Source organism: Rhea pennata, chromosome 7 (assembly GCF_028389875.1).
Source record: "Rhea pennata isolate bPtePen1 chromosome 7, bPtePen1.pri, whole genome shotgun sequence".
NCBI classification, from domain to species: Eukaryota; Metazoa; Chordata; class Aves; order Rheiformes; family Rheidae; genus Rhea; species Rhea pennata.
In genome coordinates this window covers 6,883,288-6,895,709 of record NC_084669.1, presented here as the reverse complement: position 1 = coordinate 6,895,709, position 12,422 = coordinate 6,883,288, and positions in this window count along the sequence as shown.

Sequence of the window (12,422 nt, the reverse complement as noted above, 5' to 3'; positions counted from 1 at the left end):
TGTGGTAAGAAAGGAAGCTTTTTTAGAATTATCTGTACCTTTTGACTCTGCCTGTAAGAAAGTAAAAATGTAATAGTGCTGAGAAGGGAACAAATCAATCCAATGAGGACACACTTGCCTGTGTGGTTAGATCTTTCCAGGAATAATGATCATTTCTTAAGCAAAACCATATTGCCATTCATTCCACACGTTCCACAAAGCCTCATCAAACATCCTGCATGTAGTGTAAAGTGCAAGCATGCTTACTGTCAAATGACAGGAAGAAAAACGCTATCACTGGGCCAGTGCCTGCTGCAGCAGATCTGCGAAATGGAAAACTGCAAAGCCTTAAAGGCTAAGGCCTGGCAACGTGTCTAAGTCTGTAAATAACTTGCACGCATCGAAAGGAAGGTGCATCTATTAGAGATAAGACAGACAACCAGGCAGCTGAAGCTGGCGTGCACAAGCAGTACGGGTGCATGGCTGAGAAGTGTCAGCCATCAGAAAGCGTGTAGCCCTCATTACATTCTTTCTCCTCTGCTTACTGAAAAGTGTCACTTCCTGGCTTGCTCGTTTAAAAAGCTTCCTAAAAGCCGAGAGAATCTGTGAGAGAAATGAAGCATTCTGCAAAATGCAGCCACTTGAGTACATTACATGCACAGAAAGCCTGTAATCCTATCTCCACCCTCGTCTGAAATCTGGTGACAATCCACTGACTGTTCCCTCTATATTAAATTCAACTGAGAACAAAATTAGCAAAGAAATATTGGGTTTAATTAATGCTTGCCTCAGTCATAAATGAAAGAGATCTTTAATTTTTTCTGTATTTTACTAATCAGAGACATTCAATATCTTGGATGCTAGTAAATTAATTCTGAACTAATGAAGTTAAAGGAGGTCATTTGTTAGAGAAAACTGATTACATGTTGGGATCTCTTGGGGACCTAAATGAGAAAACTGCTATAATGAAAAAATACTTTAAATGATGCAGGTCAACCAAGAAGATCATTAAGGATACAGGGGGACAGGAAATATTAATGACACTGTGACAAGAAAATGCTGAAAGGGAAGTGGGCTGACATAAGTAAGCAGAAATGCAGTTACAGTGCTAGGTTGGGTATTTTCTCTTTTAATAATTAAAACACTCAAACTTCATAGCTTGCCTCAAATCAGTCACTTATGCCCAGATATTTTAATGACAGCGTAACAGCAAAATGCTGATGTTTAATAATGTTATTTGTGGAGAGCATAAACATCTTTTTTTTTTTTATATAAATCACCCTGGCACCTAAGACCACAGCAAACTATAGGCTGCATTGTGTGAGACACACAAGAAACACGCAAGAAAAAATGGAAGGGAGAGATCCTTGCTTCCCAGAGATTTAATTTCAACAAGCAAACAGCAGTAGAGGAAGGGAGGCTGACACGGCACGTTACAGCATGGCGTTACAGCAAGCCATGCTAGTGCTTAAACACAGCTAGCTAGAGCAATGGGAACAGTGTAGCCTGGATGAGTAAGTGCTCTAATGGGGTCAAAGCTCTGGTTTGTCTAGCCCAGAAGTCCCATTGCATCAGACCATGGCAGCAGGAGATGCAATTTAGGAAGAGCATGTGAACCTAATGCTGTATGCGATCTATTCCATTTGTACTCCTCCAGCATCTCTAACTGCTGGAAGAGGGACATTTCAGAATACAGCTCTACCTACACTTTTTATATCCATCGTGGATCTACTGTCCAAAAACTTGTTTAAATACGTTTTGAACCTGCTGACAGTATAAAACTCCACAACCTCTTGTGGCAATAAATCCCAGAAGTTCACTGCCTTCTGTGGGAAAAAGTTTCTTTCACCTGTTTTATCCTGATCTCCTACTACTTGCCATGAGTTCTCTCACCCTGCAGTAGTGCATAATTTGGTGAGTAACAGTTCTGCATTTGCCTGATTCACAATTTTATTAATTTTGATCGTATCTTCCTCTCAGGATGACTAGGAGTCCTAGCCTTCTAAGTCTTCCCTCAGGAGGCAACTTCTCCATCCACTCAATCATTTTAGTTGTCCTTCCTTGTACCTTCTCTGCCTCCTCAGTGTCCTTCATAGATGTGGCGATCAAAGCCGTGCATGGCACCCCAGAGGTGAGCACGCTAAGGTTTTATAACTATCCCTATCTTTTTATTCTCAGTACCCTTCCTGAGGATGCATAACACTGTGCTGACTTTTGTGGCTGCCCGTACACATGGATCTCATGATTTCAAAGAGCTGTCAGTGATGACTGCCAGCTCTCTTTCCTCATCTATAACTGCTAGTTCTGAGTCTGGCATTGTGGGGCAAGATTTAGATTTTTCTTTTCCCTGATGCACCAAGTACCCTTTCAAGAATCCCTGAAACATCCCTCTTGCCACATTCATTAACTCTGAGGATGTAACTTAGGCTAATCCTCTGTGGCAAAGCACATAACCATTCAAAATGGGAGCACCCACACATGCACTAGGTTTGCTGTGTTTTACTGAGCCATTTCATAAAGCATAAAGAAGAAAAAAAAATCTGGTTGAATGTAGAAGCCAAACAAGGCAGGAAGTACAAGCAATACAATCCCATAGGGAAAAGCAAAGATAGCATATCAAGGAAGCTTGCATGGCATAACTAGATAAGAAGGGAAAAATAGATCTCTTCATTAATACAAGGATCTTCTCATGAATACAGTAAGCCAAAAGTAACCTAGGGAATATTAGAGGATAAATTAACATGGCACTGCAGGAGAAACAAAGAAGTATCAATGACTTAGCTGAAACTGTTCTTTATCAAAAGACAAGCAAAGGAGACACAGCACTAGCAAACCTGTTTAGAAAAGCTCATCAGAAAGCAGTTTATTCAAAGAAAAAAGATACTAGAAGTGATCCCAGATCTACTAAATCCACCTTTTCAGGATTTCTACAGCTAATTACACACCTAGAATTATGCCAGACTTACAGAGCAGATATAACACTATTCAAATAAAGTACTACAGGCAGTTTTATCACAAAGAAGTGTAATTAGATTTGAGGAGCCAGTATCTCAAGCACAGCCTGAAAGGGTGATCAACAGTTTAGAGCCTGGAAAACTCCCAAAACTGTAAGGCTATGAAGCCAAATTCTTCAGAGCATTTAGATAAAAAATCATCCCCTCATTAACCAGAGCATTTGCTGAAATTCCAAGAAGGCAGACTAGAAGGAAGCTACCACACGGTTCTCACACAGAAAAAGGCAATCCCATTAATTGCTGAGGGCTCTTATGATTTATTTCTCTCTTAAATGCAGATATTAAAATTAGTGCTTAAAAACTGATGACAACAATGGAGATTACTTTTTTCAGTGGCAAACATATCTAGCCTTTTAGATGCTAGTTGTTTAATTGTGGTTTCCAGATGAGCAGTAATAGCAATTGATTTATGTTCATTTAACCTTATTATAGAACCAAGAACTAACCTTGATATTTTACAATGTAAAGACAGCATTAAACTGAGTTGAGTTTGGGTATCCTGAGCTGAGAATATTAATTGCCGCCATTAATATTATGATGTTACCTTGGCTCCAGGTTAAGTATGCCTCACAGTGAGTGAAAAATTAGAATGCCTTTAAGAACTCCTTGACTAAAGAAATATTCCTCAAGAAGGGAAATAGCTAAGCATATCTGTATCTTTTTAATTAGTCTCTCAATTAAAGTTGTCTGACAACCTCCAGATAAGAAACCCCAACAGAGGTGCAAAGAGTTTTAAGACTCAACTTTCGTTTCAGTATAAGCATATTATATTGAAATACTATAAGAACAGGTATTCAATATTGAGAATTATCAGCTATGTAACGCTGCAAAACCAGCAAAAACCTGAAGTCTTAGCAAGCATGCGTAATACTTAGTAAAAAGGGCTAGAATAGTCAGCCGAAGATACTAGTCTAATACAAACAAACAACAGGAAAAGGAAATGTCAGCTCTACTGGGCTGAAAAAGAACAGATTACTGACACAGTATGTTCACTTTGAGAGAACAGAGGTCTTAAGAGTTCTGAGAGAAAGCCAGAGATCACAACCGGCTACGTTAACAGATTAGGCTTATACCAGATCTTGGATCATTGAGAAGTCTCTCCCACTTTAAGTCCCAATATTTTTTTTAGAACAAAGCCTGCTACAAGGCTGTCGTGAGCTTTAGACATTCTTCAGCCTTACAGTTCAGTGCGGTCTGGAATAGTGAAAAACAGGAGCGTCTTTGAGATCTTGTAGGAAATAAGATGCAGTGAATTTCTCAGCAGTGATCCACAGGCCTAACTGAACTTCATTGCAGGAACAGTTTCCACCTACTCACATTCCTGTGTAGCCTAAGACCATTGAAAATGCAGTTTAAAACACTTCTTAATTATGGTAGCACTGAGAATATGAACATGACTCTCTTCCACTTAGTGATAGTGATGTAAACCCACCCTACACAACGGAAGTGTTACCTGAGTGATGTTTTGCAAAGGTAAAAAAAAGATGCCTGTAGACTTGCAACAGAAAATAATAAAACAACATTCAGACAGTACATTCTGTTTCAGATATTGGCCTCCATTTTCAGCTGCAGAATGTTTCACTAACTCATCCAGCAACCAAATAAAAAGGATACAAAATTTTATAACATGAAATTAATATAATACACAAGACAGGACAGTAGCCTTTACCTTCATATTTCCAATGACAAACAATGCACAAAAGGCTAATTAGCTCCTGGAGTAATTGTCCAGGAAACAGTAGGATTCCTAGACACTCAATAGCTGGATATCACAGGCAGAAAATGTAAAATCTTCCACTATAGTTGTAAACTAACTAAGTATGAGAGAATACTTTGTGTGAGGAAAAGCTTTTATTTCAGCACGCAAATGTAAAGCAGGTTTAAGATAACACTATTTCCACCAGTATAACCATCCTCTTGCTGGGTCATGAGGATTAACCGCTGCCTTATCCCACTTGTGTTGCTGTGTAGATGCAGACCATGTAATTACTATCACACAAGCAGAGTAGCAAAAAAACATGAAGTAGAAAGAAATTTGCAGTCTATTCACTCTCATCCCACCAGAATAGAAAATAGGATGACCAAAAGTATCAGTGTGATATTTCTCACTCCACTAGTCTTATGCAGATAAAGACTACATTTATAAAGCATCTAATTACAGTTGGAATCATAAGCAAGCATTGAAGCTTAGTTTCCCTGTACTTAGGCACATGCGTTTTCTCTTCTATGTAACTTGGAGTAAATCTACAGTGGGATATGGCTGATGCTGTCGTTCATTGTAGTTGAACTGGATGGACAATGAACAGGAGTTTGCCAAACTTATTATCCGTATTTTGAGTGCAGTGTATTGCTGATGTAACAATATACCGCTTGAGAAACAATTCCTCCATTCTTCACAATGTAAAAAACATATATATAAATATATATATATATATATATATATATATGCGCACACACATATATATACATGCACATATAAAATATGCACAGCACAAACACTTTAAAAAAAAAAATACAAACTGGCCTAAGATACAACAGTTGGGGGGGGGGGGGAATACTGCTCTCATAATAGCTGTTCTTCGCAGTTTGGCATCACCACCCAAACTTTATAAAAATGTTTGTCTTTAGATGCAGCAGTCCTTGGAACGTACACACTTCGGTATATTGGCATGCTCTGAGTTGTATCCACAGAGATGAGTTTTGGTTGCCTATGGAAATTCAGGTTGCATGCTTCAAGATGCACATATGCTCAAACAGGAATATGACATCTGTTCTGATGATTATAACTTGAAAAAGAAGATGAAATTTGTTATAAGTGAAACATTTATTTTCAGTGCCACTGTTCTACTCATCTCTATCAAAAAAGAATGCAAACATTACTAAATTTTAGCAAAAAATATTAGTTCAATAATAAAAGGCAACTCTAACCAATAATGTATTTATGGAGAAGCCAAGTGACATTTGCTGTTGATGGAGCCCTCACCACTATTTCATGCAAGACCTTCTTGCAAACTGTATTTCTCATTTTTACAACAGGAATGATGTTCAAGAGATTTATCATTAAGACATAGAGGTTGTTTTTTTTATATACCATGTATGCTCATTGGGTTTCAGCCCCACTGAGAGTTGAGAGCAGACCTTTGTTCTTAGTTACTACATGACACAATACGATTAAAGTGAATCGAAGCACTGTTTCAAAATAAACATCTCTGCATGATGTCCACTGTATGACATTGCATTGCAAGTCTAGAAGGCTAAATTACTTCTGGTGGAAGACTGATCAAGCATCTCCTACAACTGGTAACAAAAGCATGTCTTTTTGCATAACCCAGAAATACTGCAATCTCATGACCATGAAAGAAAAGTGTGTCTAAGGCTGAAGCAAACTGCTTCACACTAATGTTAGCTTAGTTAAAGGAATGCTGCCAAATGTGAAACATATGCTCTGTCCAAAATTGAATGAAAAATCCATGTGTGTATATAAGTATAGAATTACTAAATTCAGAAACCCACAGTAACATCTATATTGATATGTACTGCTGCTATTATTATACAAAAAAAAACCTCTAAAGCCACTTCTAATCAAAAAAGATCCCTTTAAATCTATACCTGGTTTTAGTGACATTACTGTTAATGCAGCTGATGAAATATTAAGCATGCAATTACTGTACATGCTCTATAAATGGCTTTCCTGACATTCAGGCTATATAGAAGGCTGTGTCAAAATGAGAAGGAAGATATTTTTATCAAAAGGTATCTTTTTCCCAGAGAGTCTACATTAGGTTGAAAACATTTTACTCAGAAAAGATGAGAGCCCCAACCAAATGCTGCATTCATTATAAAAACAGACTGGAAGAGAGAAACCAGCAGAACTCCCAATTGCTATCTTGAAAGAATGTAGGGCAGCCATGGTCTGGCAACACACCTGGGGCTCCCATCTGGTGCACGTTGCGTCACTCACAGAAGAAGGCAAGATAGAGGCAATCTTCTTAAGAAAGCTTGTTACAGCCTTGCAAGCACAAGGCATGTATGAAGAGCATAGGATAAAGGTCACTTCATGTTCATTTTTCTAGGAAAACTAGTATTCAGAAGTGAGACACAGCTGCAGCCTAATCACTGCCGCAGGTCATGCTCCCTACAATGCAAAAAGGGTGGTTTATTTTGCAGGCATGCTACTTCCATCCTACTCTTGGAACTGCAGCCACAACTGGTATTGATTGTGATTGTCTTATGGTCTGATATCTATGTGTTAATGTAATTGTATCTACACAGGCAGGTATCAATAACGCAGAAATATGAGTATTTGAGGAGCTATAGTATCAGCCAAGTACACAAGGCTCCTGGTAAAACCAATTTCTCAGTATAACCAGCATGTAATTCCTCACTGTAATCAGTATATTGCATCCTCTCATTGCATGCACATACACAGTCACGTGTACGCACACTGTAGCATAAGCACTGGTATGACTAATGATCATTGGTATAAGTAGGTAGAAGCGCTACTAAAACAATTTCACTGCAGGATATCTGTAGCTAGGGAAACTCCCTTTGTGATTAGCCCATTAGAAACTTCTCACACTGTCGCAGAGCACTTTGGTTATGGGCTCATTTTTGAGCCAACATGCTCACAAAAGGAGGTCTTTTTACTATCCTAGGGAAAATGCTACTTCTTCTTTACATACAATAACCCTAAAGTTGTACACCCCTGGCTGCTGCTGCAAACTGAGGGAGAAAGCACCTGTTCTGGGGCATTGCTATATATTCTCCTCATAATTACTTTCTTATGAAATGAAAGAAATTGGCTGTCAGACTAGTGAATCCTTTCAGTTCAACACTTACTAGCCTCAGAGCTGTGCCAAAAACCCTCATTCTCCCTGGACCTACGTCATCTGCCTACAGTCCTGGCTTCTGTAGCACAATTTTGTCTTAAAAAGAGCATCACTAGTCCCTTTCTATTACAAAGATGCCTCTTCAGGAAAAGGCATAGCTGGAAGAATCCCAACAGCTGGTATTTATCCCAGAGACTGATAATTGTGTGCAACATGGGCCTCAAAAAATGATTAGTGCAGTAGAGACTGTTCTTGCTCTATAAAGATGTAATATAAAGGAGGTCAAGCTAAATGCAACAGTCCCTTCTGGGCTTAGATCCTATGAATCTATGAAAAAAAATCATTTACTTTATTCAATGTCTCATAACTAAATGATTGTGCTCACCCTTTCTCCTAGCACATCACTATCAGTGACAGATTTACAAAATAATACTGCTCCAAACAGAATGAAAGAAAATGTGCTGGCTGGGGGTGGGGTGGGGGAAAGGGGAAATTTACAGTATTTAGATATTACTACCAGGAGGCACAAAGATATTATTCATTTTGGTTTTGTACTGAGCAGCAACATCTGCATCAGAACAGATGTGTTTTCAAAATAGCAGCTAAAAATACCCAACACATGACATATTTCTGATGTTTTGCATTATTTTCATGCAACTGAAGTTCTACATCCAATATCCTAATCCTCTGGATCAAGAAAAAAAAAGTTCTTTCCCTTTGTTCTCTTATGTTCTTAGATCTGGGATACTGGATGATAATCTAAATATTTAAGCTAATATTTTACGTCTTTAATCAGTTCTATTAAACAGTCTTTCTGGACATATTCCAATATAAAATAAAATGCTTTGTGTTGTAATGGAAGAATTATTGCTATTAAAGGATTTAATCCTAAATATACCACAGAGTATTTCTTCATACATCAAGCACAGAGTCTGAAGGGCTGCTATTTTTATCAGGCTTGTATTTTATAGATAAACATTAACTGCAGATTACAGTATTGGTTCACTCCAGGTTTCCCTATTGTGTAAAGGTAGAGCTTTTCAAAACCAGCAAAGCTAGGCAGTTCTTAGCTAAAAGTACTGCAGGTTTAAACATCATTAACGTATTTTTTGACTTGTCTCTCTGATTAGCCTTTTCACAGTAGCAACTCTCCCTGTTGCTAGGATAGATTCACTGGCAACCAAAGGAAAGGTCTATAACAGCTGGAAGGACAAAAGGCAATCACGGAGGATGGGCACGATTATGCTGGGCTTGGCAACATGACGTACAGCCTGAAACGGCCACCTACAGAACCTGCTGCCCCACCAGACCCAGCATGGCTGAGGGCATCTGAGCAAAGAGAGCACTAAGGGTCCAGCTAAGGTGATGCTGCAGGAAACGTGACTAACAGCAGTGGTGACACCAGTGTCATCAGAACCAAGTATTGTTTTAAGAAAAGCAGAGCATCCACCATAAAATAGAGTTAGAATATCTTTTAACAGGGCCTGGAGGGAAGTGTAATATCAAAGGCAACATGTAAAAATTAAAGCTGAGAGGGTAAGGAGAATTTTACTTCAGAGAGGTGTTTGTGGCAGAGAGCAAGATTATTCACAATCATTGTTATTTTTAGTGCAAAAGGATGATAAGAAAAGGGGTGTAATATAGGAAGCTAAAAATGATGAATGCAGTGATTTGAGAATTTTTAAGTATTGCTTTCATTCTCACCAGAAAATGGTTGCTGTAGCAGTTTGGAGCTGTTTGGGAACCAAATTCATTCAAACGAGAATGAAAGGGCGGAAAAATGATGTTCACAAATCTATCTAACGATGCAGGTAAGAACTATGGGCTTGTGTAGAGAATGGAGATGAGAGCAAGTGAAGAAATGAGAAGCAGCAGCTCTGGGGAAAATAAATAAATAAATAAATAATTCTCACCAAAGGACTGGGAGACAGGAATCCCATTTCGTGAAGGAAGCACTGGAGGAGAAAAGAGCAAGCCCAGAGGAAATCACTATCAAATGTTTAAGAGCAGTAGAGAATGATGGATTGAAGGAGATTCCCAGTTGATACAAAAGGGGAAAAAAAGCCCTCAGATGTTACTTCAGAAAATGGCTGAAGGTAGGTGAATTCACACTGAAGAAGAGATGACAGAATTAGTTCTGAATACTTCTGCAATCTGATTTTTTTTAAGGTAACAGTGAAAGACTTGATAGTAAATAATATGGCATACAAGCAGGACATTAACAGGCTTGTGTTTACAGTGGTAATTTTCAGAAAATTTCCCTTTGATGCAGACGGCTCACCTCCTGCTAGGAACAACAGGAGTGCTCTCCTATAGAGAGCTGAAGACATTTTTATTACTCTCTCACCCAGATCTGCTCCAGTTATCTCTAGATAATGTAGCAACAGAAACAGTGACAATGGTCCAATAGAATCATGACTTGCACTGGTGACACTGGAGCAAGGACAAGTTTGCTGAATTTGGCTCGGAAGAAAAGAGCATGGTTAGTGACGTGGCAGAATAAGCTGATGACAGAAATTAGAAAGGAGTTACTCTAACCTGCTTCTTCAAAGAGGGAGGACAAAATTGTCCACCAACCAGAAACTAAAAAACAAATAAGGAAAGAGGAGCATTTTTTTCTAATTCAGTCTTTCATATGCCCCAGCCAATTTCTCTCCAAATGAGAAAAATAGGCTTGTTTTGAAGTACCAGCTCATAATTCTGAAATAATGGTTTCAAATTCTGACTCTGTGCACTCTTTTCCTACAGCAGTGAACATAATCCATATCATTCCATGCTTCATTTTCCACATGCAAAAATAAAGCACTAGCACATCTGCATCTCAGAGCTTTGGGAGGAGGCTGAACACCACAGGAGGTCTAGGCTCAGGAATGACATCTACATAGACAGAAATCCAGGTGAAAGTCATAGGTTTGGGGGATGTAAAGAGCAGTACTCTCATCTGGGTCAGAGCTGATGTTTTGGGGGTGATGGCAAGTTTGTAAAAATAAATAAATAAATAAGTCTTCTTGACTGAATTGAAGCTTTTGTTTTTAGGCTAGCTAACAAAGTGTGTCATGTTAGAACAGCATTTCCAAGAGTTAAAACAATTTAATTCCTCTTCATCCATCTCATCACAAACAGGCTTGGAAGAACTCATGTTTCCACAAAAAGAAAAAAATGTGTCTGTTGTAAGTTCAGGTCCCATATTACAAGCATGCATAAGTTCATAATTCTAGGCTCTCATACTGTTTGGCTGTAGCCATGGAATGTGCAAGTACGTGTCTAAGGATTTGCCAGAATATTGCTGAAAAATGACCTGAGTTTCCCAAACCAACAGGCAGATGCTTAAATGTGCTTTAGAAGAGGTAGAAACAAGTCTTCTAGTTTAACAGCTTCAAAGGAGCTCAATATAAATGAAGAGAAGAAACTTATCTAGAACCGTGAAGAACATTTTATCTACACTGCATAAGAAGATGAGAAAATAACAGGAAGATCAGAAAATAATTACACTATTCAGTAACACCCCACAAACCTGCTCTAGTTTATAATGGTGTATGATGGGGCCACAATAGACATCAGCTAAAATGACAATTAACATCAGTTTTGAAAGAGTCGTTTCATAGAATCATAGAATCAGTAAGGTTGGAAGGGACCTCTGGAGATCATCTAGTCCAACCTCCCTGCTCAGCTGGGTCACCTAGAGCAGGTTAGACAGGGTTGCATCCAGGCGGGCCTTGAAGATCTCCAGAGAAGGAGACTCCACAACCTCTCTGGGCAACCTGGTCCAAGGCTCCGTCACTCTCATAGGGAAGAAATTCCCCCTCACGTTCAGGCAGAACTTCCTGTGCTTCAATTTCTGCCCACTGCCTCTTGTCCTGTCACACGGGACAACTGAAAAGAGTTTGTCCCTGTCCCCTTGACACCCTCCCTTCAGGTACTTGTACACATTGATCAGATCCCCCCTCAGCCTTCTCTTCCCCAGGCTGAAGAGGCCCAGCTCTCGCAGCCGTTCCTCGTAGGGCAGATGCTCCAGCCCTCTGATCCCCTTTATAGCCCTACGCTGGACTCTCTCCAGTAGCTCCATGTTCTCTTGTACTGGGGAGTGATTTCCCTTTCAGAACAAGTAATTAAAAAGATGGCAAATGACACAACAAGCATTCTTGTTCCTAACATGCGTTAAGTGTCAGCAGTAAAATACTCTCAGAGAAGCTCACTGTGGGTCAGACAGGCAGCTGAGCTGCAAGGATGTGGTGGCCAGAGGAGGGAGTTGAGGGACAAGGCAATTCCACCCTGGTTGCAGTTAGCTGCTAGTTTAGTAGCAGCAAATCATCTACTAAGGGTCAAGGCAGCTTCGGACAGTTTCAGCCGGCTGTGCCTTTTTTGCCTCTCATCCCCAGTCTTGACCATGTTTTCCTATCTCCTCCTTCAGGGGACCCAATCAAGGAGATGATCTAGTTGAAGAATAAATAGTGTTTATTCTTCATTCATTTTCTGATAGATTAGGTCTCTTCACTAGCTCAAAGCACAATTGCCATTGCTAGATCAAGGAATGGAGCTCATGGACAAAGGGTCATGACAGTCTGGACTTCAGCTGTTTAAGCTGTTTAAGTGTTTAAGT